The sequence below is a fragment of the Sus scrofa genome, chromosome 2 (genome assembly GCF_054392235.1).
Source record: "Sus scrofa isolate SSC_HxYL_T2T_F1_AM1 chromosome 2, Sscrofa_HxYL_maternal_Yorkshire_Landrace_v2.0, whole genome shotgun sequence".
Lineage (NCBI taxonomy): Eukaryota > Metazoa > Chordata > Mammalia > Artiodactyla > Suidae > Sus > Sus scrofa.
The window spans coordinates 80,661,391-80,687,523 of NC_139384.1; the positions used below are offsets into that span (position 1 = coordinate 80,661,391).

Consider the following 26,133-nt stretch of genomic DNA (forward strand, 5'->3'; position numbering starts at 1 on the left):
TGAGCCGCATTTCAACCTACACCACAGCTCAGGGCAACACCGGATCCTTAACCTGCCGAGAGAGGCCAGGGATCGAATCTGCCTCCTCATGGATATTAGTTGGGTTCGTTATCTCGGAGCCACAGTGAGAACTTCCAAACTGAAGGTGTTTAATAAGAGGCAGAAATGGGAGGCTGGGGGGACTGATTCATCCTAGTTTGCCTGGGACTTTCCTGATGTTAGCATGGAGAGTCTCACTTCCCAGGACTCTCTCAGTCTTCAGTAAACCAGAAGGACAGCTGTTCACCCTAAGATAGATCTTGGGACCCAGTGGTGAGCAGGGGTCAGGGGTGGGAGGGCGACAGTGTGCATCTCTGGCAACTCCCAGGTTTGGGGCCTGAAAAATGAGAGAGAATTCAGCCCCAAGGAAGAGACTCAGGAAGAGGAGTCATTTTGGGGGCTGTGGACAAACCCAAGCATGGGTACATTGAGTGGGAGGAGCCTCTTGTTTGTCTCGGGGGAGAAGACAGATTTTCCTCTGGCGGTGGTTGTGGGCCTCAGGACAGAGGTCTCAGCATTTTCCTCTGAAATATTTCAAACATATGGCAAAGTTGAAGGAATTGTACAGTGACCACCCACTTACTTGCTTCTAGATACAGCAATTAACACTTGACCATATTGGCTTTTTTTTTCTTTCTAGGTCTGAACCTGTAGCATATGGAAGTTCCCAGGCTAGGGGTCAACTTGGAGCTGCCGCAGCCACAGCAACACCAGATTCAAGCTGCACCTGTGACCTATAGCACAGCATGTGGCAATGCTGGATCCTTAACCCACTGAGCGAGGCCAGGGATGGAACTCACATCTTCATGGAGCCACAACAGGAACTCCTATAATGACTTTAATATCTATGCATCCATCCACTCATCTTACTTTTTACCCGCTTTAATATATGTCTTTTTAAATGTATAAATCTTTTAATATATTGCTGAATTCTGTTGATACTAGGTTAAGGATGTTTGCACTTATAACTATGAGGAATATTGAGCTATAGTGTTTTTTTTTGTACTGTCTTTGTCTAATTTTGGTATTAGGGTAATACTGGCTTCATAAAATGAATTGTGAGATGTTTTCCTTTTCTATTTTCCAGAAGAGATCATCTAGAATTGATGTTAATTCTTCTTTAAACATTGGCTAGAACTCTTCGGTGAAAATCATCTGGGTCTGGAGATTTAAAAATATGCAATTCAGAGTTCCTGTTGTGGCTCAGTGGTAATGAACCAAACTAGTATCCAGAAGGACGTGGGTTCGATTCCTGGCCTCGCTCAGTGGGTTAAGGTTCCAGCGTTGCCATGACCTATGGTGTAGGTCACAAATGCGGCTTGGATCTGGCATTGCTGTGGCTGTGCTGTAGCTCTAATTCAACCCCGAGCCTGCGAACTTTCATGTGCTGTGGGTACGGCCCTAAAAAGACAAAAAGAAAAACAAAAACTCGAACAAAAAACCAGAACACTTCATGAATTTGTGTGTCATCCTTGTGCAGGGACCTTGCTAACCTCTGAATCATTCCATTTTAGTATATGTGCTGCGAAGCCAGCACCCACGTTAATATATGTTGAAGACTTGGACACTTCCCTGCCAAGGCTTCAGTGCTCATACCATTAACTAGAGTTCAGTGTGTTTACAGTTCTTTTATTTGATGTGAAATTTACATACAATGATGTGTACAAATCTTCAGTGTACTTTGGGCGAGTTCTGATAAACCTCAGCTAGAGCCATTAAAGAAATAACTTACTCATCCCCTGTGAGATTCAAAACAAAACATAAAAGTAAATGGAGGTGGCTCAGGGTCTGCCATTTGCAAAGCTCTGTGACCTGGAGCCAGTGTCTTGACCTTCCTGGGCCTCAGCTTCTCAGCTCCAAAATGAGAAGAGTAAGGGTAGTTGTCTGAGACCTGGTTTAACCACCATAAGGGTGGGTATTGAACAAGTTAATCCATGCAGAAATACTGAGGTGTGCTTGGCACTGAAGCAGTGTCTTGAAAATACTTTGTGTGTGTGTGTGTGTGTGTGTGTGTGTGTGTGTGTGTGTATTTATTTATTTATTTTTAAATTTCAAGATACATTTCTTTAAGTGCATTTTTTTTTTTTTTGGTCTTTTTAGGGCTGTACCCGAGGCATATGACATGGAGGTTCCCAGGCTAGGGGTCTAATCTGAGCTGTAGTTGCTTGCCTATGCCACAGCCGCAGCAACATGGGATCCAAGACGCATCTGTGACCTACACCACAGCTCAGGGCGACGCCGGATCCTTAACCCACTGAGCAAGCCCAGGGATGGAACCCACAACCTCATGGTTCCTAGTCGGATTCACTAACCACCGAGCCACGACAGGAACTCCAAAGTGCATATTTTTTTAAAATTTAATTTAATTTTTTGTCTTTTTGCCTTTTCTAGGGCCGCTTCCTGAGGCATATGGAGGTTCCCAGGCTAGGGGTCCAATCGGAGCTGTAGCCGCCGGCCTATGCCACAGCCACAGCAACACGGGATCCGAGCCGCGTCTGCAGCCTACACCACAGCTCACGGCAACGCTGGATCCTTAACCCACTGAATGAGGCCAGGGATTGAATCCGAAACCTCACGGTTCCTAGTCAGATTCATTAACCACTGTGCCATGACAGGAACTCCGCATGTTTTTTTTTTTAAATTGTTATTTCCCCAATACAATTTCTTTTTCTACTGTATGGTGACCCAGTTACACATACATGTATACATTCTATTTTCTCACATTATCATGCTCCATTGTAAGTGACTAGACGTAGATCCCAGTGCTACACAGCAGGGTCTCATTGCTAATCCATTCCAAAGGCAATAGTTTGCATCTATTGACCCCAAGGTCCCAATCCACCCCACTCCCTTCCCCTCCCCCTTGGCAAACACAAGTCTGTTCTCCAAGTCCATGATTTTCTTTTCTGTGGAAGGTTCATTTGTGCCATATATTAGATTCCAGATGTAAGTGATATCATATGGTATTTGTCTTTCTCTTTCTGACTTACTTCACTCAGGATGAGAGTCTCTAGTTCCATCCATGTTGCTGCAAATGGCATTATTTTGTTCTTTTTTATGGCTGAGTAGTATTCCATTGGAAAACACTTAGTTTTAATGTCATCTAGTTGGAAGAGTGAAAGGAATTACAGTTGGTAAAAGAGGAAATGAAGGGGTAAGTGGCATTCCTGCTGTGGCACAGTGGGTTAAGAATCCAACAGCAGTGGCTCGGGTCCCCATGGAGGGGGAGGTTCGATCCCTGGCCCAGCACAGTGGGTTAAAGGATTCTGCATTGCTGCAGCTATGGCTGGGAACTTCCATATGCCATAGGTGTGGCCATTAACATACATAAATAAATAGATAAATAAAGAAATAAACAGGAGTTCCTGTTGTGGCTCAGCAGGTTAAGAACCTGTTGTGGTGCCTACGAGGATTCAGGTTTGATCCCTGGCCTTGCCCAATGGGTTAAGGATCTGATGTTGCCACATGTAGGTCACAGATGTGGCTCGGACCGGTGTTGCCAGGGCTGGGATGTAGGCAGGCAGCTGCAGCTCCAATTCGACCCCTAGCCTGGGAACAGGAGCAGATAAATAAATACATAAATACATATATGGGTAAGTATGTGGCTGAAAAAAACACAGATGGCCAACAGAGGAACCTAAGCCAACAGAGGATCTACACTGATGTGGGAGGTAGGTTCAAGGAGAGGGAGGCTGGGAGCTAAATCCTGAGTCACCGCTGTGAAAATCAGCAGGTGAGGGTGATTAGAGGGCGAGGAGCATATTGAGAATCATGGAGATGCCCAGAGAGAGAAAGCTAAGACCCCAAACCCTGCAAAAGATCTCATTTATTTTAATTATGTGCACGTGCTTTCATATCTTTTTTTTTTTTTGGTCTTTTTGCCTTTTCTAGGGCTGCTCCCGAGGCACATGGAGGTTCCCAGGCTAGGGGTTGAATCGGAGCTGTAGCCACCAGCCTACGCCGGAGCCACAGCAACTCGGGATCCAAGCCGCATCTGCAATCTACACCACAGCTCATGGCAACGCCAGATCATCAACCCACTGAGCAAGGCCAGGGATCGAACCTGCAACCTCATGGTTCCTAGTCGGATTCCTCAACCACTGCACCACGACAGGAACTCCTCATATCTTAATTTAACTTTAAAAAACAGAGACACGATTCTGACAGCTGCTACAACATGGATGAAAATGAGGATGGTATGCCCAATGAAATAAGCCAGTCACCAAAGGTCTGTATGATTCCACTATTACAGGGTCTCTAGAGCAGTCAAATTCACAGAAAGTAGGGTGGTGGATACAGGGGTTGTGAGAGGGGGACTGGACCCGAGAATTTCTGCAAACCTCAGGAGCAGCCAAAAAGAAAAAAAAAAAAAAAAGAAAAAAGAGTTCTGGAGATGGATTGGTGGTGATATTTGCACAACAATGTGAATGTACTGAATGCCACTGAACTGGACACTTAAAAATGGTGACGATGGTAGATTTTATATTATATGTATTTTGCCGAAATTTAAAAACAAAAACAAAAACAGAAAAGCACAGAAGATAATCCTAAAACACCCGGAACCATCACATGAAGAAGCAAATGTTACTATTTGGTTGTGATTGTTTCAGATATACGTTTTCCTTTTTATGAAAGAAAGAAACAGTAGGGATAAAGTTGAAGCCCTCTCCCCCTTGTAATTTCAATTAAAAAACCCCCAAATAATCTATAGTGAGAAGCCTGCCTCCCAGTCTGGTCCTCTGACTACCTTCTCTGCTTTGGATGGAACGAAATTTATCAGATTTTTGTGTCTCCTTCCAGAGATGATTAATTGATTTCAGGCTGGTAGCTTTAAGTTGAAATGTGGTATGGTAATTTGGCTGAGTTTAGCAGCAGTATCAAAATGTTTAATAAAACATATTTCAAACACCTATTTATATGTTTAATTTCTAGATTTGTAGTAACTGCTAAGGACTTCAGAAGCCTTTGTTAGGTGGAGGCAGTTAAGATTAAAGAATCAAATATACTACTTTTATAAATGCCATCTACATTAAAGAGATTTCAACTCACTATAATTCTTTTCTTGCATTTATTTATTTATTCATTTATTATTTAATTTATTTATGGCCTCACCTTTGGGCATATGGAAGTTCCCAGGCTAGGGGTTGAATCAGAGCTGCAGTTGCTGTCCTGCACCACAGCCACAGCAACATAGGATCCAAGCCGTGTCTGTGACCTACACCACAGCTCACAGCAACGCTGGATTGTTAACCCACTGAGAGAAGCCAGGGATCGAAACTGCATCCTCATGGATACTAGTCAGGTTCGTTGCTGATGAGCCATAATGGGAACTCCTCAATCCACTACATTTCTAAATGGACCCAAATATGTATCCACTGACTTCTGTGAAAGGGATGGTACACGTTGCCATGTGTATCAGTAACATAATAGCTACAATTGGAAACGAAAGCTTAAGGGCAAAGCGTGTTTCTAAAGGTATAAATTAACTATATACTTACAAAGTAATCCTAAAGATGGATTTTTTCTAGGCACCAAAGCTGCCCTGAACCCAGATATTGTCATGAGTTCCTTTGATTTGAGGAACCAAACGGCCACTCTAGCTGGAATGGGTGGAGCGGGGTGGGGAGGGGGGCTGTGGGAAAAGAGGGCTTTTATCCCTCTGGATACCAGGGAGAATTCTGAGCAGAGGTGGTAACAGGTTTTGCCTAATTTCCACCAAATGTTGGGCTGCGGGACACAGCTATCTGATGGGTGGGGCAGGCGGGAAAAATCAGATCTTGGTAGTTCTCCAAACTCATTAAAAAATCTGAAGTCTGGACCTCGGAAACTCTGGGGACCCCCAGCAGGGACCAAAATACCTGGGCGCCTTTCTCAGACACCTGGGCGCCTTTCTCAGACGCTTGACCTGTCAACTGCTGCCCCCTCATGGCCACATCCCGAACTGCAGCAACGTCCTGCAGACCGCGATATCTTTTTGGTGCGCACAGGCACAGAGGGTCCAGCAACGGATTCAGCCAATGTCTGCCCTAGAGAAACTCCCAGGGCAGGACGAATGAGCCACGCGGGGATTTAGATGTTTTCAGGATAACTGATGAGCACCTGGCTTCTTAGAAAATTGCAAACCAGAGAGATTCTCAGAGGAGGGGTCTTCTGGCAGCAACTCCAAGGTCGGGTACGAATTTTTCAGGAAGGCACAGTAAGAAAAGACATCCTAGGCAGAGGAAAGAGTATATACAGAGCAAGGTCAAAACTGAACTCCTGCCGTAACCCCCACCTCCCTTAACTGATCCTCTCAACCTGAGTCAAGGGGTCACCATTTGATCCCCATACCTAGTACTGGTCCTGAATGCCTCTCTTTCTCTCACTCCTGTCATTCTCCTGGCCACCATCTAGGGCCAGACACTCATCACCTGGGCGATAGGTGCCTGTCCCAGTCTTCAATTCCTAGTCATCCACCTGAGTCCCAAAAGAATTTCTCCTTGGCACTCCCCCGCTCACACACCTCCTGTGACTCTCCAGTACTGTGAGAGCAAGTCCAAGCCTTTCAGCCTGTCACCTGAAACTCATGGAAGTCATGGAAAACCCTGCCCTACCTGTCCTACAAATCACTAGCAGAAACAATACACAAGCAGTGATAACAATAATAATAACAGCAATTACCCATATTGATATGCTCCCAGGCTGTGGGTCCTGCAGCTTAAAGGTGGCTTCACAATAGCCTTATCGTCTCTATTTTGTGGAAGGGCATTCTGAGGTTCAGAGAACTCAAGGGGCGTGTCCAAGGTCACCAGAATGTGTGTGAACTCAATTCTTTCTGACTCCAAGTCTGAGGTTTACCCCCAAATCTCTCTACCTTCCATGATACATCTCTGATATGAGGGATTTGCTTTTTTTATGGCTTAGCTCAGGCTGCTACAGCAGAATACTCTGGGGAAGGTGGCTTGAACAATAGACATTTATTTCTCACAGTTCTGGAGGCTGGGAAGTCTAAGATCAAGGTGCCAGCCCACTCAATTCCTGGTGAGAGCTTTCTTCCTGGCTTGCAGATGGTCAGTTTCTTGCTATATCTTCTTATGGCAGAGACAGACCTGGTAGGGGCTCTGGAATTTCCAGTATCTCTTCTTCCTTTTTAAAAAAATTTTATGGCTGCACTCATGGCATGTGGAAGTTCCTGGGCCAGGGATCGAATCCAAGCCACAGCTATGACCTACATCACAACTGTGGCAATGCTAGTCCTTAACCCACAACATCACAGTGGGAACTCTCAGTATCTCTTCTTATAAGGGCACTACTCCATATTGAGCACCCCATGCCCATGACCTCATCTAAACTTAATTATCTCCCAACAGGATCATCTCTAAATATCATCACATTGGCAGTTAGGTCTTCAACATATGAATTTCTGGAGGATGCAAAATTTCTGTTCGTAACATCCTCTTTTCAGATGTTGGAGCTTAACTCCCCTTGTCTTGAGCATGGGCCAGACTTGGGTGACTCACTTTAAAAAGATCTTTTATTTTGATACTGTTGTAGATTCACACACAGTTGTAGAAAATCATACATAGAGATTCATTTCCTCCCAATGGTAATATTATCTTGCACAATTCCAGTGCAATATCCCAACTAGGAAACTCATACAATTACTGACATTACTCATATTTCTCCAGATTTACATGCAGAGGTATGTGCACGTGTGTGTGTGTTTGGTTCTTTGCAGTTTTGTCAAATGGCTAGATTTCTGTGACTACTACCACAGCCAGGATACACGGCAGTTCCATCACAAGCATCCCTTGTGCCATTCTTTTATAGCCAGTCACCTCCCTCCTCCTACACCTGGAAACCACTTGTCTATTCTCCATGTCTACAGCTTTGACATTTCAAGATTGTCATAAAGTATATCCATTCGATGAGATATTATTCAGCAATAAAAATAAATGAAGTACAGGTACATGCTACAACAGAGGTGAACCTTGAAAACATGCTAAGTGAAAGAGGCCAGTCACAAAGGACCACATGTTGTAAGATTCCATTTATAAGGAGTATCTAAAATAGGCAAATTTATTGAGAAAGAAATTATATTAGTGGTGCCTAGGGATGCTGGGTTGAGGGCAGGGGCTGGTGGTAAAAGAGCTGACAGCAAAAGACACAGATTTTTTTTGGTAGGAGTAATGAAAATGTGCTAAAATTGATTGTAGTAATGGATGCACAATTCTGTGAATATATTAAAAACCATTGAATTATGCTCTAAATGGGTGAATTAATTGTATGGTATGTGAATTCTATCTCAAAAAGCAATTAAAAGAGAAAATATTATGTAACTGGAATCATACAGTATGCAATCTTTGACACTGCCTTTTTTTTCACCCAAAATAAATCTCTCGAGATCTGTCCAAGTTATTGCATGGATCAATAGTTAGTTTCTTTTATTTTGACTATTATTTTGAGATTCTTACCAGTTTGTTTAACCACTCACCCACTGAAGAATATTGGAGTTGTTTCCAGTTTTTGGCTATTACAGATAAAATGTTATGAATATTTGTGTACAGATTTTTATGTGAATTTAAGTTTTTCATTTCTCAAAGTTAAATGCCTAAGATTTTAATTGTTGGGTTGTATGGGTAGCACATATTTAGTTTTGTAAGAAATTATCATACTCTTTTTCCAGAGGGGCTGTACCACTTTGCATTCCCATCACTGAAGTACAAGTGATCGGGTTTCTATGCATCCCTGCCAGCATTTGGCTTTATTGCTATTTATTATGTTAGCCCTTTTGATAGAGGCATAGTGATGTCTCATTGTGGCTTGAACTTGCATTTTCCTAATGGCTTATAATGTTGACTTTTTTCATATGCTTACTTATCAAATTTATTATCCTCTTCCATGAGGTGTCTGTTTATATATTTTGCCCATTTTCTTTTTCTTTTTCCTTTTTAGGGCTGCACCCATGGCATATGGAAACTCCAAATTTAGGGATCAAATTTTGTCCATAATCTAAATTAATTTTTGTACAAAGTGCAAGATTTAGGGAGTGGGTCTTCCCTCTCCCTCCCATACATGTCCAGTTGCTCCAGCATTTTTTGTTGAAAAGTCTATCCTTTTTCCATTGATTTATTTTCTGCCTTAAAAAAAAATCAGGTGGGCATATGTTTGTGGGCCATTTCTGGGTTCCCTGTTCTATTCCATTGTTGTGGTTAACTATCCTTTTACCAGTACCATTGTATCTTGATTTCTGTAGCTGTACCGTAAGGCTTAACATTAGGCAGAGTGATCCCTTCCATTGTATCCTCTTTTCCCAAAATTGTTTTCAGCTATTCTATGACTTGAGCCATTCCATATAAATTTTAGAACAAGTTTGTCTCTGTCTATGAAAAATCTTATTGAAATTTTGATAGAAATTGTTTTAAACTTATTTATTAAATTGAGGGAGAATTGCCATTTTACTGTGTTGACTCTTCCAATCCATGAACATGGTATGTCTCTTCATTTATTTGGATCTTTGATTTTGTCAGCATTTTGTAATTATACATATACATATCCTATATATGTTTTGTTAGATTTATAATTAGGTGTTTGATTTTCTTTGCTGTAATTTTTTTTTTTTTGTCTTTTTAGGACCACATGCACGACATATGGAAGTTCCCAGACTAGGGGTCAAATTGGAGCTGCAGCTGCTGGCCACAGCCACAGCCTCAGCAATGCCAGATCTGAGCCATGTCTGCAGCCTATGTCACGGCTCACAGCAATGCCAGATCCTTAACTCACTAAGTGAGGCCAGGGATGGAACCCAAATCTTCATGGATACTAGTCAGGTTTGTTACCACTGAGCCACAATGGGAATTCCTTTGAAGCACAATTTATGACAGCCAAGACAACCTAAATGTAATCAATAGATGAATGGATTAAGAAGATGTGGTACATATATACAATGGAATATTCAGCCCTAAAAAAGGACAAAATAATGCCATTTCCGGTAATATAGATGGACCTGGAGATTATCATAGTAAGTGAAATAAGCCAGTCAGAAAAAGACAAACATCATATGATATCACTTATATGTGGAATCAAAAAAAAAAAAAAAGACACGGAGTTGTTGAAATGTCCCATTATTTCAAAGATTCTAACTCAGGTTTCTCCTCCAGAATTTAGGCAGTCTATTTTATGTCTTCACCCCATAATCTCTTGTTTATACCTCAGATGTTTGTGAGCCTTTTGGTCATCTGTGCAGCTTTAGGAGCAGTGGCTGCTTCTTTTAGGCTCAAGAGAGACAAGTATCTGGCACCAGCCTTCTAGATGTCTTCTAAACAGGTCAGAACTGACTTGTGCAATAATTAGTGAGTAAGATCTGCTCTGCTCCCTACAGTTCAAGAGCCAGGATGCCAAATTTGGAACATGAGCTCTTGATGCTGCCCAAAGGGAAGAGGGAGGCCCCAGTAGAAAGGGAAGGCATCCCTGAGAGACAGAACTGGCCAACATAAGGGACCAAAGATCCCATCATGAGCCTGGCCTGGTGGTGATGTCTGTCTCTGAGCTCAAACTCCCTTGTGTAGACTTAAGGGATCTTTTAAAAAAATAAGGTCACTAATTTTATTTATTTATTTATTTGGTCACACCCATACATGCAAATGTTCTAGGGCCAGGGATCAAACCTGAGCCACAGCAGTGACAGTGCCAGATCCTCAACCTGCTGTACCACAAGGGAACTCCTCTTTTGTCTTTTTGAGAATAGCCAGTCTCATTATGGTTTCTATTTGCATTTCTCTGATTAGTGATGTCGAGCATCTTTTCATATACTTGTTGGCCATCTACATGTCTTTTTTTTGGAGAAATATCTATTCAGATACTTTGCCAATTTTTAAATTGGGTTATTTGTTCTTAGTGTTGTTTTTTGCTATTGAGTAGTTTTAGTTCCTTATCTATTTGGGCTATTTACTCCTCATTACATGTATGATTTGCAAATATTTTCTCTGATTAGGTAGTTTTTCTCTTTACTCTTTTGATTGTTTTATTTTTTTGTGCAGAAGATTTTTTAATTTGATGCAATCCCACTGGTCTATTTTTCTTTTATTGCCTGTGATATTGTGGTCATATCCAAAAAAGTGATTTCCCAGACCAATGTCAAGATTTCCCCCTATGTTTTCTTCTGGTAGTTTTACAGTGTCATGTGTTTAAGTCTTTAATCCATTTTAAGTTGAGTTTTCTGTATGGTATGAGATAAAGGTCCAATTTCATTCTTCTGCATGTGGGTATCCAATTTTCTCATTACCATTGATTGCGATTTATTTATTTATCATATCTTTCTGCATTGTGTGTTCTTGGCATCCTTTTTGACTGTAAATATGTGGATTTAGTTCTGGACTCTGTGTTCAGTTCCATTTGTCTACATGGCTTTTTTTTTTCTTTTTATGGCCAGACCTGTGGCATATGGAAGTTCCTGGGCTAGGGGTTGAATCAGAGCTGTAGCTGCTGGCTTATGCCACAGCCACAGCAATGCCAGATCTGCACCGCATTTATGACTTACATGACAGCTTGCAGCAATGCTGGATCCTTAACCCCCTGACCAAGGCTAGGGATTGAATCTGCATTCTCATGGATGCTATGTTGGGTTCTTAACCCACTAAGCCACAATGGGAACTCCATGCACGGCTGTTTTTATGCTAGTAAAACATATTTTCATTATTATGAAACTATTTTGATGATTATAGCTTTGTGGCATATTTTGAAATCAGGCAGTATAATTCCTCCAATGTTGCTCTTGCTTAAGATTTCTTGGCTATCCTGGGTCTTTTGTGGTTCCATATGATGTAAAGTTAGATTGTTTATTTGAGATTTTCCTCCTTCCTTTTCTTTTCTTTTTTCTTTTTAGGGCCGCACCTGTGGCATATGGAAGTTCCCTGGCTAGGGGTCACTTTGGAGCCATAGCTGCTGGCCTATGCCATAGCAATGTGGAATCTAACCTCATCTGTGACCGCAGCTTGTGGCAATGCTGGATCATTAACCCACTGAGCAAGGCTACAGATTGAACCCTCATCCTCACGGACGCTATGCTGTTCTTAATTCACTGAGCCACAGTGGGAGTTCCTTCCTCCCTCCCTTCCTTCCCTTCCTCCCTCCCTCTCTTCCTCTGTTCTTCCTTCCTTCCTCTCTCTCTTTTTCTTTCCTCCTTTCTTAGTCTCTCTCTCTTTCTCTCTCTCTCTCTCTCTCTCTCTCTCTCTCTCTCTCTCTCTCTCTTGTCTTTTTTAGGGCCGCACCCACAGCATAGGGAAGTTCCCAGGGTAGGGGTCGAATTGGAGCTGCAGCTGCTGGCAATGTCAGATCCGAGCTGCATCTGCAAACTACACCACAGCTCACAGAAACACTGGATCCTTAACCCACTGAGCAAGGCCAGGGATCGAACCTGCAACCTCATGATTCCTAGTTGGATTTGTTTCTGCTGTACCATGATGGGAACTAGGGGAACTCCTTTCTTTCTTAAGGTAAGTGTTTATTACTGTAAACTTCCTAAGGTACTGCTTCTGCTGCATCCCATGAGTTTTGGTATATTGTATTTTCATTTTCATTTGTCTTGAGATATTTTAAAAATTCCCTCTTGAAAAATCAAAAGAGAAAATTCTTTGACCCAATAGTTGTTCAAGAGTGTGTTTTTTTAAAAAAATACAATGGACACACACACACACACACAGTGTGTTGTTTAGTTTCCATGTATTTATGAATTTTCCCTTTTTTTGTTGTTATTGATTTATAGTTTCATATCATTCTCGTATGTATGACAAGATACTTGGAATTATTTTTTTTTTGTCTTTTGTCTTTTTGTCTTTTGTTGTTGCTGTTGTTGTTGTTGCTATTTCTTGGGCCGCTCCCGCGGCACATGGAGGTTCCCAGGCTAGGGGTCTCATCAGAGCTGTAGCCACCGGCCTACGCCAGAGGCACAGCAACGCGGGATCCGAGCCGCGTCTGCAACCTACACCACAGCTCACGGCAACGCCAGATGCCAGATCGTAAACCCACTGAGCAGGGGCAGGGACCGAACCCGAAACCCCATGGTTCCTAGTCGGATTCGTTAACCACTGCGCCACGACGGGAACTCCTGGAATTATTTTGATCTTCAATTGATTAAATCCTATTTTGTGATGTAACTTGTCATCTATCCTGGAGAATGTCCTGTGTGTACTTGAGAAGAATGTGTATTCTTTTGCAGTTGGGAAGAAAGTTTTGTGTTTATAAGTGTCTGTTAGCTTCATTTGATTCCTAGTGTTGTTGAAGTCAGCTCTTTTTTAAATTGGTATTCTGTTTGGATGGTCCATCCATTCAATGAAAATGGGGCATCAAAGTCTCTTACTATTATTATATTGCTGTTAATTTCTCCCTTCAGATCTGTCAGTATTTGCTTTATGTATTTAGGTGGTCTGATGTTTAAAATTGTTATATATTCTTGGTGAATTGACTCTTTCAATGTTAAATAATGACCTTCATCTATTTATCATCAAGTGGAGTTTTGCCTCTTGACTTTTTTTTTTTTTTGGTCTTTTTGTCTTTTTGTTATTGTTGTTGTTGCTATTTCTTGGGCCGCTCCCGCGGCATATGGAGGTTCCCAGGCTAGGGGTCTAATCCGAGCTGTAGCCACCGGCCTACACCAGAGCCACAGCAACGCGGGATCCGAGCCGCGTCTGCAACCTACACCACAGCTCACGGCAACGCCGGATCGTTAACCCACTGAGCAAGGGCAGGGACCGAACCCGCAACCGCATGGTTCCTAGTCGGATTCGTTAACCACTGCGCCATGACGGGAACTCCCGCCTCTTGACTTTTCAATAAAGTAATATTACCATTAATATGTCGTTCATATTTTTTCATTTTTAGAAGTTTTATTGAAGTATAGTTGATTTACGATGTTGTGATAATAACATGTCATTCATATTATGCTGAAGAGGCTTTAATTGTAGCTTCTTTGCCTAAGTTTGTTTCATACATGCTGCTGTGTGAGGTTGTGGGTCACCCAACTTTCACCCATTATGTCACTTTTATGTCAGGATTATTTCAAGTTTGTTTTTTGATCTTGTTGAAAATGTCATTCTTGTTTTTGTCTTCAAATGCTAATACATGATTAAATTTTTTACATATTTGGAAAAAAGTGCTGGGTTGTAGATTATGGCTAATATAAAATTTACTAGGAAATGCTGATGAGTGTGTCAATTATGGTCAAATTGGTCAAACAGTCAAATGTCATTTGACCATTCATGAATGTGCACTTATTTATTCCTTGTGTTTTGCCAACACTTGGAATTATCTACCTTATTTATTTTTGCCTATCTAGGGTTAAACAGAATCTCCACATGATTACATATTGCTTTTTATTAATTACCATGAGCATTTTTTCCTATGTATTTTTTCATCTTCTGTGAAGTTGTCATAGTTTCTCACATTTAATTCATTTGTATATCTATTGCTTTCTTGCTTTTTCTTTTTTTGCACACTCTGAACACTAATCCTTTATCGTTTGTTAGGTATTGCTAATATTTTCTTCCAGATTGTTGTTTATTTTTGCAGTCAATTCTACATTTTGATGGGCTCTTCTTTTTTTTTTTTTCCTTTAGGGCTGCACGACATATGGAGGTTCCCAGGCTAGAGGTCACATTGGAACTACAGCTGCCGGCCGACTCCACAGCCACAGCAATGAAGGATCCAAGCCGCATTTGCGACCCTACACCACAGCTCACGGCAACACTGGATCCTTAACCCACTGGGAGAGACCAGGGATAGAACCCACAACCTCATGGTTCCTAATTGGATTCATTTCTGCTGAGCCACAATGGGAACTCCCAAAGGGCTCTTCTTAATGGAGTTGAATTTGTCAGTATCTTCTTTTGGGTCCACTTTGTTTTTCATAGATAAGAAAACTCTCCCTACCATGATAAACCATGATTGCCTATTACTTCTGAAAGTATTCTACTTTTGCCTTTCACAGGTAAGTCTACAATAATTGATTATTGTATATGGAAATGATAGGTAGAAAAAAGATTTTTTTTGCCACCTCCCTGGGTCAGAGAACAAATATAAGCCACAGTTGCGACATACTCTGTAGCTGTGGCAAGGCTGGATCCTTAACTCACTGTCCTGGGCTGGGATTGAACTTGCATCCCAGTGCTCCAGAGATGCTGCCAATCCTGTTGTGCCACAGAAGGAACTCCAATAGGCAGAAAATTCATTTTTCTACCATAGATCACTACTTATCACTGTTACATGTGTTAAAATGTTCATTATTTCTGTCACTACCTGCTCTGTTACAACCTATAACAGGTTCACTTACCTTAAATAGATGCCCTTTTCCAGAAATTCCTGTTTTCTCTTGGTCTGTATCTCTGTTTACACCATACTGTACTGGTTACTATAGATTTAAAAGCTCTAATTTATGCTAGGGGAAGTCCCTCTGTATCTCAGCCAGTTTGGACTGCTATAACAAATTACCATAGGTTGGGGAGCTTAAACAACAAACATTTATTTCTCACCTTTCTGGAGACTGGGAAGTCTAAGTTCAAGGTGTTGGAAGATATGGTGTCTGGTAAGCACTGGCTTGCAGATAGCTGCATTCTCATTGTATCCTCACATTGCAGGGAGCAGAGAGAGGAAACAAACTTTCTTAGCCTCTTCTTATGATGGTACTAAACCCATCACGAGGGCTTCTACCCTTATGACCTAACTACTTCCCAAAAGCCCCAACTCCTAATGCTGTCACATTGGGGATCAGGATTTCAACATATGAATTTTGGCAGATGCAAACATTCAGTCTATGACACTGCCTAACAGTTTTATGTACAAAATCTTGGATATTCTTAGACATTTGTTTTTTTTCTATTTCAGTTTTTTAGGAGGAGTTTTTTTTTTTTTAAATTAAGTTCAAAAACAAAATAAAAACTTGGTCGTGAATTTAACAGAATTTAATAAAACACCAAATCTTCTTGGGAGTGATTATAGTGACATTCAGCTTCCTTTCTAAGCACATCATCTTAACATTTATTTCATTATACTTTGATGTCATTCAATGTACACTTTCCCCATTATATTTAGTATTCCTCATTAGAATATTTTAGGACTTCAAGAATATTTTTTTAAATTTAATTTTATTGGAGTATAGTTGACTTACAATGTTATATTAGTTTCAGGTGTACAGCAAATTGAATCAGTTTTATACATATAAATATATCCATTATTTTTTACCATAGAGATTATTACAAACTATTGAATAGACCTTCCTGTGCTATTCAGTAGGTTCTAGTTAATCATCTATTTTATACAGTAGTGTGTATATGTAATTCCCACCCTCCCAATTCTTCCCTCCACCCAATGATTTCACTTATGGTAACCAAAAGATTAGTTCTGAAATCTGTGCATTTGTTTCTGTTTTATAAATAAATTCTTTTGTATCATTTTAAATTAGATTCCACATATAAGTGCTATCATATGATATTTGTCTTTGTCTGACTTATTTCACTCAGTATGATAATCTCTAGGTCCATCCATGTTCCTGCAAATGGCATTATTTCATTATTTCTTATGGCTGAGTAATATTCTGTTGTATATATGTACAACATCTTCTTTGTACAATCCTCTGTTGATGGACATTTAGGTTGCTTCCATGTCTTGGCTATTGTAAATAATACTGCAATGAACATTGGGGTGCATATATTTTTTTGAATTATGGTTTTCTTTGGATAGATGCTCAGAAATGGGATTTCTGGATCATACAGTAGTTCTATATTTAGTTTTTGAGGAAACTTCCATAGTGTCCTCCATAGTGGTTGCACCAGTTTACATTACCACCAATAGTGTAGGAGAGTTCCCTTTTCTCCACACCCTCTCCAGCACTTATAGTTTGTAGACTTTATGATGATGGCCATTCTGACTGTGATGAGGTGATACCTCATTGTAATTTTGACTTGCATTTCTCTAATAATTAGTGATGCTGAACATCTTTTCATGTGTTTTTGGCGATCTGTCTCTCTTCTTTGGAGAAATGTCTATTTAAATCTTCTACCCATTTTTTGATTGGGTTTTTCAGTGGGGCTTTTTGATATAAAGCTCCATGAGATGTTTGTATATTTTGGAGATCAATCCCTTGTCAGTCTCTTCATTTGCAAAGATTTTCTCCTATTCTGTAGGTGGTCTTTTCATTAAAAAAAAAAAAGTTCCTTTGCTGTGCAAAACACTTTTAAGTTTAATTAGGTCCCATTTGTTTATTTTTGTTTTCATTTTCATTATTCTAGGAGGTGGATCAAACAATATTGCTGCAATTTACGACGAAGAGTGTTCTGTCTATATCTTCCTCCAGGGGTTTTATAGTATCTGGACTTAACGTTTAGGTTTTTAATCCATTTTGAGTTTATTTTTGTGTATGATGTTAGGGATTGTTCTAATTTCATTCTTTTATATGTAGCTGTACAGTTTTCCCAGCACCACTTACTGAAGAGACTGTCTTTCCTCCACTGCATGATCTTGCCTCTTTTGTCATGGATTAGTTGACTATAGGTGCTTGGGTTTATTTCTGGATTTTCTATCCTGTTCCACTGATCTATATTGAGAAAATAAGTTTTTATAGAAGTTAGTCTTTTTTTTTTTTTTTTTTTTTTTTGTCTTTTTAGGGCCTCACCCAAGGCATATGGAAGTTCCCAGCCTAGGGGTTGAAGGAGTCGCAGCTGCCAGCCTACACCACAGCCACACCAACACCAGATCTGAGCTGAGTCTGTGACCTATACCACAGCTCATGTCAATGCCAGATCCTTAATGCACTGAATGAGGCCGGGGATCAAACCACTTCCTCTTGGATGCCACTCAGATTTGTAATCTGCTGAGCCACAACAGGAACTCCTATAGAAGTTAGTCTTAATGGCCTATGTTGTGTTCTAAAATTTTACTTTCAGTGACTTTTTTGTAGTAATTAAAAATGCATTGAGATTTGTTTTTATTCTGGATACCTTATGGAAACTTACTAAAAATATTATTATGTATGCAGAAAATACATAAAGCAATGGTACAGTCAACGGAAACATTACAAAGGGAACGTCCATGTAGTGAGTCAGTCCAAGACTTAGAAGCCATTGAAGATACCACTCATCCTACTTGAAATGATTTTTTTGTTTTTTTGAAAGAAAATCGCTTTGTTCTAATTAATTCACAAACAATAACATCAGAAAAACATGTTTAAGAGGCCACACAAACATCTGCCCAGCCCCAAACTCAATACTCAATGAACTTCCATGTTGTAAGACTACCCTCTTCCACCACAATTCTGAAGCATGAAAGCTTTTAGTGATAGAGGAGAGGCTTAATCTTGATTTCACACTTTGTATCTTCACATTTTTTATCTTTTTATTCTTTCTGCTATTTCTTTGGGCCGCTTCCGCGGCATATGGAGGTTCCCAGGCTAGGGGTCGAATCGGAGCTGTAGCCGCTGGCCTACACCAGAGCCACAGCAACGCGGGATCCGAGCTGCGTCTGCAACCTACACCACAGCTCACGGCAACGCCAGATCGTTAACCCACTGAGCAAGGGCAGGGACCAAACCTGCAACCTCATGGTTCCTAGTCGGATTCGTTAACCACTGCGCCACGATGGGAACTCCTGTATCTTCACATTTTTTATGCTAAATCAACCAGGTCATGAGGGATGACTTTTCACATCTTCAATGGAGCTTCTTGATTAAGATAATCCATTTGCCAGTCTGCATTGTTTCAGCACCTCACTGAAACCCTCACAAAGCTTAAGGTCACCCTGTTTCTGGGCACACTCCAAAAACTGTTTCACCTCATAGAAGCATGGGCCAATTTGCTGCTGCTGTGCTGGCCGGGCTCCCTGAGGCTCCTGCTATGTGATGCCAGGCCTTGAGGACTCAGCATCACTTCCTCCACTGAAGCCCCCACTGATCGCATGACCTATCGTGTGGCCGATGGCAGAACCTACAGCCACGCCGGCTGCAGTGGTTGCCATCTGGGCCATCAGACCTGGCTGCCGAGGTACAGCAGCAGGGGAACCAACAGCAGATGGTGGAGATGCCGCTGGTGTCTGAGCTGCTGGCGCTGGCCTGGGTGCAGCTCTCATTGGAGGTGCCCGGCTGGCCGGCCGGAGCGGCCAAGCGGGATATGCGGCTTCAGCTTCCAAGAGGCATCGTCACTGTGCAGTGACCCCGAACCTAGAAGAGGGAGACTCAGAGGTGACCCTGGCGGCTTCTGTGGAGAGCGACAGCGGAAGTCGGGAGGTGGAGCTGACCTCAGAGCTCAACCAATCAGCGCGCAGGCTTCCTTTCGCTGATGTTTCCTCGGATTTTCGAAATGATTTCTAAAGAATCATTCCATCTTTCTCCAGTTGGAACCAGTATCATGAATCATAAAGTAATTTCCTTACTTTCATGCATAGTTTTATTACATATGTATGCATCCCTATGTCAATGTATTTTATTTTTACATGGTTTTTATGCAAATGACATCATAATGTATGTACCATTGTGGGATGTCAGGCTTCTTTTCACAGTTATGAATCTTCCATCAAATGGTAGTGTATTTTTTTTAGTAGATAGACTTTTTCAGAGTAGTTTTAGACTCACAGAAAAATTAAGAAGATATTACAGAGAGTTCCCATATACCCCTTCTCCCCAGCTCACAGTTTTTAACATCTTGCATTAGTGCAGCGCTTTTGTTCCAATTGATGAAGCAATTATTATATTTGAACCCCTTAAACCCTTTTATAATATATGATTCGCAAATATTTTCTCTTATTCTGTGAGTTGTGTTTTCATGCTATAGACATTCTTGTGGGGAGTTCCCGTCGTGGCTCGGTGATTAATGAATCCGACTAGGAACCATGAGGTTGCGGGTTAGATCCCTGCCATTGCTCAGTGGGTTAAGGATCCCGCGTTGCCGTGAGCTGTGGTGTAGGTCGCAGATGCGGCTCGGATCCCGCGTTGCTGTGGCTCTGGTGTAGGCCAGCGGCTACAGCTCCGATTCGACCCCTAGCCTGGGAACCTCCATATGCCACGGGAGTGGCCCAAGAAATGACACACACACACAAAATCCTGTGAAGACTTTTGTGTGGACATAAATTTTCATTTGGGTAAATACCTAGGAGTATGATTGCTGCGTTGTGGTAAGACATGCTTAGCTTTGTAAGAACATGACAGACTGTCTTCCAAAGTGGTTGTACTATTTTCCATTCACACCATCAATGAATGAGAGTTCTTGTTTTTTTTTTTTTAACTTTTAAAATTACAGTGTAGGAGTTCCCGTCGTGGCGCAGTGGTTAACGAATCCGACTAGGAACCATGAGGTTGCGGGTTCGGTCCCTGCCCTTGCTCAGTGGGTTAAGGATCCCGCGTTGCCGTGAGCTGTGGTGTAGGTTGCAGACGCGGCTCGGATCCCGCATTGCTGTGGCTCTGGCGTAGGCCGGGGGTTACAGCTCCGATTCGACCCCTAGCCTGGGAACCTCCACATGCCGCAGCAGCGGCCCAAGAAATAGCAAAAAAGACACACACACACACACAAAATAAAATTACAGTGTAGTTGATTTACAATGTTCTGTGAATTCCTGCTGTTCAGCAAAGTGACCCAGTCATATATATACATATATATATACATACATATATACAATGCACATATACATATATATACATATATACAATGCACATATACATATATATACATACACATTCTTTTTCTCAAATTACCTTCCATCATGTTCTATTACAAGAGATTGGATATAGTTCCCTGTGCTACGTAGCAGGACCTCATTGCTTACCCATTCTTTTTTTTTTTTTTTTTTTTTTTGTCTTTTTGCCATTTCTTGGGCCGCTCCCGCGGCATATGGAGGTTCCCAGGCTAGGGATCTAATCGGAGCTGTAGCTGCCAGCCTACGCCAGAGCCACAGCAACGGGGATCCGAGACGCATCTGCGACCTACACCACAGCTCACGGCAACGCGGGATCCTTAACCCACTGAGCAATGGCAGGGATCTAACCCGCAACCTCATGGTTCCTAGTCGGATTCATTAACCACTGCGCCACGACAGGAACTCCCCCATTCTTTTTTTTAAAATTTAAAAATACAGTTGATTTACAATGTTCTGTCAATTTCTGCTGTACAGCAAAGTGACCCAGTTATACATATAAATATATACTGACATTTCCTGTTGCTCCAATTTTTACCCTCATTTGATGTCATCAGTACTGTGAATTTTAGTTACTCTGTTAGGTGTATAGTGGTGCTTCATTGCTGTTTAATTTGCAATTCCTTAATGACATATGATGCTGAGCATCTTGTGATAGGCTTGTTATCTGTGTATCTCCTTGGGGGAGTTGTCTTTATAGATCTTTTGCCCATTTTAAAGTTAGCTTTTTTGTTTACTTTTTTTTTTTTTTTTTTGTCTTTTAGGGTTGCACTTGTGGCATATGAAAATTCCCAGGCTAGGGGTCTAATGGGAGCTGGAGTTGCCTGCCTGTGCCACAGCAATGCGAGATAAAAGCTGTGTCTGTGACCTAAGCCACAGCTCATGGAGAAGTTGAAACTTTCATACACTGCTGGTGGGAAAAGAAAACAAAGCAGTCACTTTGTAAAACAGTCTGGTAGTTCCACAAAGATTAACCTAGAATTACACATGACCTATCAATTCCATTTCCAGCATATACCCGAGTGAAATAAAAACAAATATCCACCTCAAAACTTGTAAGTGAATGTGCTGACCCAAAACATACTGTCAAATATTTCTCCAGCAAATATGGGTTTATTCAGGATCAGCAGAGAATTGCATTTCAGGGTCTGCCACTGTGGTGAGCCAGGTGCAAGTCACCCCAGAGCAAGGGAAGGAGAATGCTTTTACAGAGGGGAAAAGCAGGCTGGGAGGACAATAGTAAAGTCTACAGTTTTCCATCTTCTGAGTCCCTGACCAGGAAAGAGGAATCTTTCTTCTTCCTCTTGGGCTCCGCTATCATTGTGGGGCATGAGAGCTCCCCCTTCTGGTCTCTCAGCTCTATTTAATTGAGGTTTCTCCTTTCTTTCTTTCTCTCTCTCTCTTTTTTTTTTTTTTTTTTTTTGTCTTTTGTTGTTGTTGCTATTTCTTGGGCCGCTCCCGCGGCATATGGAGGTTCCCAGGCTAGGGGTTGAATCGGAGCTGTAGCCACCGGCCTACGCCAGCGCCACAGCAACGCGGGATCCGAGCCGCGTCTGCAACCTACACCACAGCTCACGGCAACGCCGGATCGTTAACCCACTGAGCAAGGGCAGGGACCGAACCCGCAACCTCATGGTTCCTAGTCGGAGTCGTTAACCACTGCGCCACGACGGGAACTTCTTTCTTTCTTTCTTTCTTCCTTTCTTTCTTTCTTTCTTTCTTTCTTCCTTCCTTCCTTCCTTCCTTCCTTCCTTCCCTCCTTCCTTCTTTCGGCTAAACCTGAAGTTCTCAGGCTAGGGGTGGAATCGGGCTGCAGCTGGTGCCTATGCCACAGCCACCCAGGATCCTAGCCAGATCTGCAACCTGCACTGCATCTCCTTTACCCACTAGGCAGGGCCAGGGATCAAACCCCCATCCTCATGGATACTAGTCGGGTTCTTAATCCACTGAGCCACAATGGGAACTCCTCTCCCTTTTTGTCTTTTCAGGACCACACCCTCGGCATATGGAAGTTATCAGGCTAGGAATCAAATGGGAGCTGTAGCTCCCGGTCTGCACCACAGCCACAGCAATGCCAGATCCAAGCCACGTCTGCGACCTACACCATAGCTCATGGCAACACCGGATCCTTAACCCACTGAGCAAGGCCAGGAACCCATGTCCTTATGGGTACTAGTTGAGTTCTTTACTGCTGAGCCACAATGAGGAACTCCCCCCCCCCCAACCCCTTTTTAATGGCTGCTCTTGGGGCATATGGAACTTCCAGGGCTAGGGATTGAATCTGAGCTGCAGCTGCGGCAGCGCCTGAGTCTTAATCTGCCACACCAGGAATCAAGCCCTACCACAGACAAAACTCACCGGACCTGCTGTGCCATAGCAGGAGCTCCACTTTTTATTGTTTGTCTTATATCAGTGAAAATAGGATTTTTCTGTAGAGATGGTAATAGCTACTTACATCTCAAAGCTCTCTAGGAACACACTCAAAGACTAATGTCAAGTCAATTTCCTTCCACTGTAATGAGAATTTAATGAGTACATCTCATAGCTGTGGGAAAAGAGATTCTGGGCCCAGGCTAGAGATGCAGAGTTCCAACTTCCCACTAGAGACCACAAGAATTTTTTTTTTTTTTTTGGTCTTTTTAGGGTTGAATCTGAGCTGTAGCTGACAGCCTACGCCACAACCACAGCAATTTGGGATCTAAACAGCTTCTGAGACCTACAACACAGCCCACCGCAATGCCAGATCCTTAACCTACTGAGCGAAGCCAGGGATCGAACCCGCTTCCTCATGGATACTAGTTGGGTTCGTTACTGCTGAGCCACACCAGGAACTCCTGGGATTCTTTATAAAGTACCAAATACATGGGGGTGGGGAAAGGATGAGTATGGGAAGAATCAACGCAGTCCACAGTCAAAGATGAAAATGGAGCCTGACTCTATTACAATTGGTGAGGGGACTTTACGTGTCTGTGTTTGTAAACCGGGTCACATCGCAGCCTTAGGTCAAGGGCCTGATCTCCGGAGGACAACAGACCTTTTTTGTTCCAGTCTGGCCTGGCCCCGGGCAACCCATTTGCTCTGGACTTGCTCCTCAAGGGATCGGTCCATCTGGAGACAACCTTGAGTTCCCTGCACACACCTGTGTCCCATTCAGGTCTAGAACAGGATCTGGTTAAACGCAAAGATCCTGGGAGGGCCAGGGCAGAAACAGGTTCTGCTTGGCTACATGACCTCCGCCTGCTCTTACTCTGAGCCTGGGCGTTGGTAGTGGGGAGAGCGGGTCTCCTGAAAGGTCCGCGCTGCAAGAGCAGGTGGGTGGAGCGACGCTCTGCAAGGCTTGGATCTTGCCTCGCCTTGTGGATGCTCTAGGGTTGCATCTCAATTGAGCTTAATCGCCACACGTGTCTCCGTTGCAGCGTCTTTTGTGCCTTAACTTGCACCCGTCTCGGGAGTCAAAGGGAGGACGCCAGGGGATCTCAGAAGCCGGAGAACGGTGAGTGTGTGGGCCCAAGCGTTCCAGGGCTGGGAGGAGGGGTTAAGTTGGAACCCGCGGTGGCTGGACGTGGGCCTCCCTGTGGCCAGCTCGGGAGTCTGCTGACCTTGGTGGGTCTCGGCGCCGCTCTGCCCTCAGTCTCCCTCTGGTTCGTGGGTGGGGGTAGGGTGGGCAGTCGGACCCCAGGCGTCCTGTCCCATCACTGCGCTCCGAGACTTCAGTCTTGGAGCCTCTTTGGGTAGCTCTGTGCCCGCAGTCTCGCGTATCCCTGATTTTGTGGAGGGTTATCAGGGGACCGTCGTGGCTTGGTTTTTGGGATTCCTGCGTGGGAGGAGCTGTGGTCTGTGGGATCTCCGGGCCCTATTTTCTACCTAGACGGCACCCGTTGTTTTTTGGGTTTATCCAAATTTTAGGAAGCAGGGCCTCAAATCCATGACGCTGTCCCCCTAGCCTAGCTCTTCCTAGGACTGACATTAAATTCCTAAATTTTCAGATCCCTCCTGCCTTCCTAAAGCCAGCTTGCCCTCTCCAATTCACAGCCTCATGAGCAGCTGTTCGCCCGCCATGATGCATTTCAAACACCCAATATTTTAATTGTTTATCCTTTCCCCACAGTCAATGGACAGCTCATTTAAAAAGACATATCTTTTGTTAGTGGATATTTTACATGAGAGAAAAGCAGAGAATAAGCACCTGGAATTGGGTCTTATGAAATCTTTGGGCCTTTCCCCCTGGATCTTCCCTGGACAGATGCATCTTTTGGGCAGAGGTACCTCTTAGGAAACTTTCCTGGGTGTTCTCACCTATCAGCGCTGTCCCTCCCTGAGTCTGTCACCTTGAAAAGTTTATTAGAGTCTCATTTTTTCAGTATAAAATATATTAATAGATCTTGAAAACAGTATACAATATTTCCAATGAAGCAAGAAGGGAGTGAGTTTCAGAAAAATGAAAGAATGTATTTCAGTATTATTACATTTCATTTGCTAAAAATTATTTCCCATTTTTATTCTCCTGGAAGCATGTGTAGCTACTCTGAGGTCTTATTACCAAACCAAACTTAGCTCTGCTTTCTCATGTGTGTGTAGTAAAGCCAATCTATTGACATCGGGTTGCGATGAAGGAAAGTGCAGCGTTTACTGCAGGCTGCCAAGCAAGGAGTCTAGGTAGCCAGTGCTCAAAAGGCCCAAACTTCTTAGTGGTTCTCATGGAAAGGTTTTTCAAGACAGAGTTAGGGAGAGGGGCTGTAGGGTGCATGATCAGCTGGTGGACATTCGTCTGATTGGTTGGTGGTGGGGTCATCAGGAGTCAGCGTTATCAACCTGCTGGTTCCAACCCGTCTGGGGTCTACTTGCTTTTGGGCAGCATACAGTTAACTTCTTCCACCTGGTGGGGGTTTAAGTAAAATAGCTCAAAGGACATGGCTCAGAATATATAGTCTGAGGAGGAATAGGTCTTTGATTTTATTATTTTGTTTTACTTGACTGTTTTCTTTCTGCATTTTCTCACTTCTCTGATTAAATTTACTCTTTGGAATTTGAGAAGGCCTAGGAGGCTAAAGTTTCTCTACAGATAAGAGACAGGAGGAGGACATGGAGGGCTTGGTTCCAGGAAGACCCCATGGATTCCTGCTCAGTTATAGTCCTTTTCTTTTGGGTTGTTTCAGGTGGAATGTCAGGGCTTAGACTTGTGTTCATATTCTTTTTTTTTTTGTCTTTTTGCCTTTTCTAGGGCTGCTCCCTTGGCATATGGAGGTTCCCAGGCTAGGGGTCAAATCGGAGCTGTAGCCACTGGCCTACACCACAGCCACAGCAATGCAGGATCTGAGCTGTGTCTGCAACCTACATCACAGCTCACAGCAACACCGAATCCTTAACCCACTGAGCGAGGCCAGGGATCGAACTCACAACCTCATGGTTCCTAGTCGGATTAGTTAATCACTGAGGCACGATGGGAAC

The 26,133-nt window shown here is 42.7% G+C and overlaps 1 non-coding gene and 1 pseudogene across 1 annotated transcript; both read right to left on the reverse strand.

Annotated features, from left to right (window-relative positions):
- Window positions 1-1,474: 1,474 nt before the first annotated feature.
- LOC146405504 (U6 spliceosomal RNA) lies at window positions 1,475-1,576 on the reverse strand. The gene has a single exon (XR_014839290.1). It is a non-coding gene; the product is annotated as a U6 spliceosomal RNA (small nuclear RNA).
- Window positions 1,577-18,715: 17,139 nt separating this feature from the next.
- LOC110259766 (coiled-coil-helix-coiled-coil-helix domain-containing protein 2 pseudogene) lies at window positions 18,716-19,195 on the reverse strand (annotated as a pseudogene).
- Window positions 19,196-26,133: the final 6,938 nt, after the last annotated feature.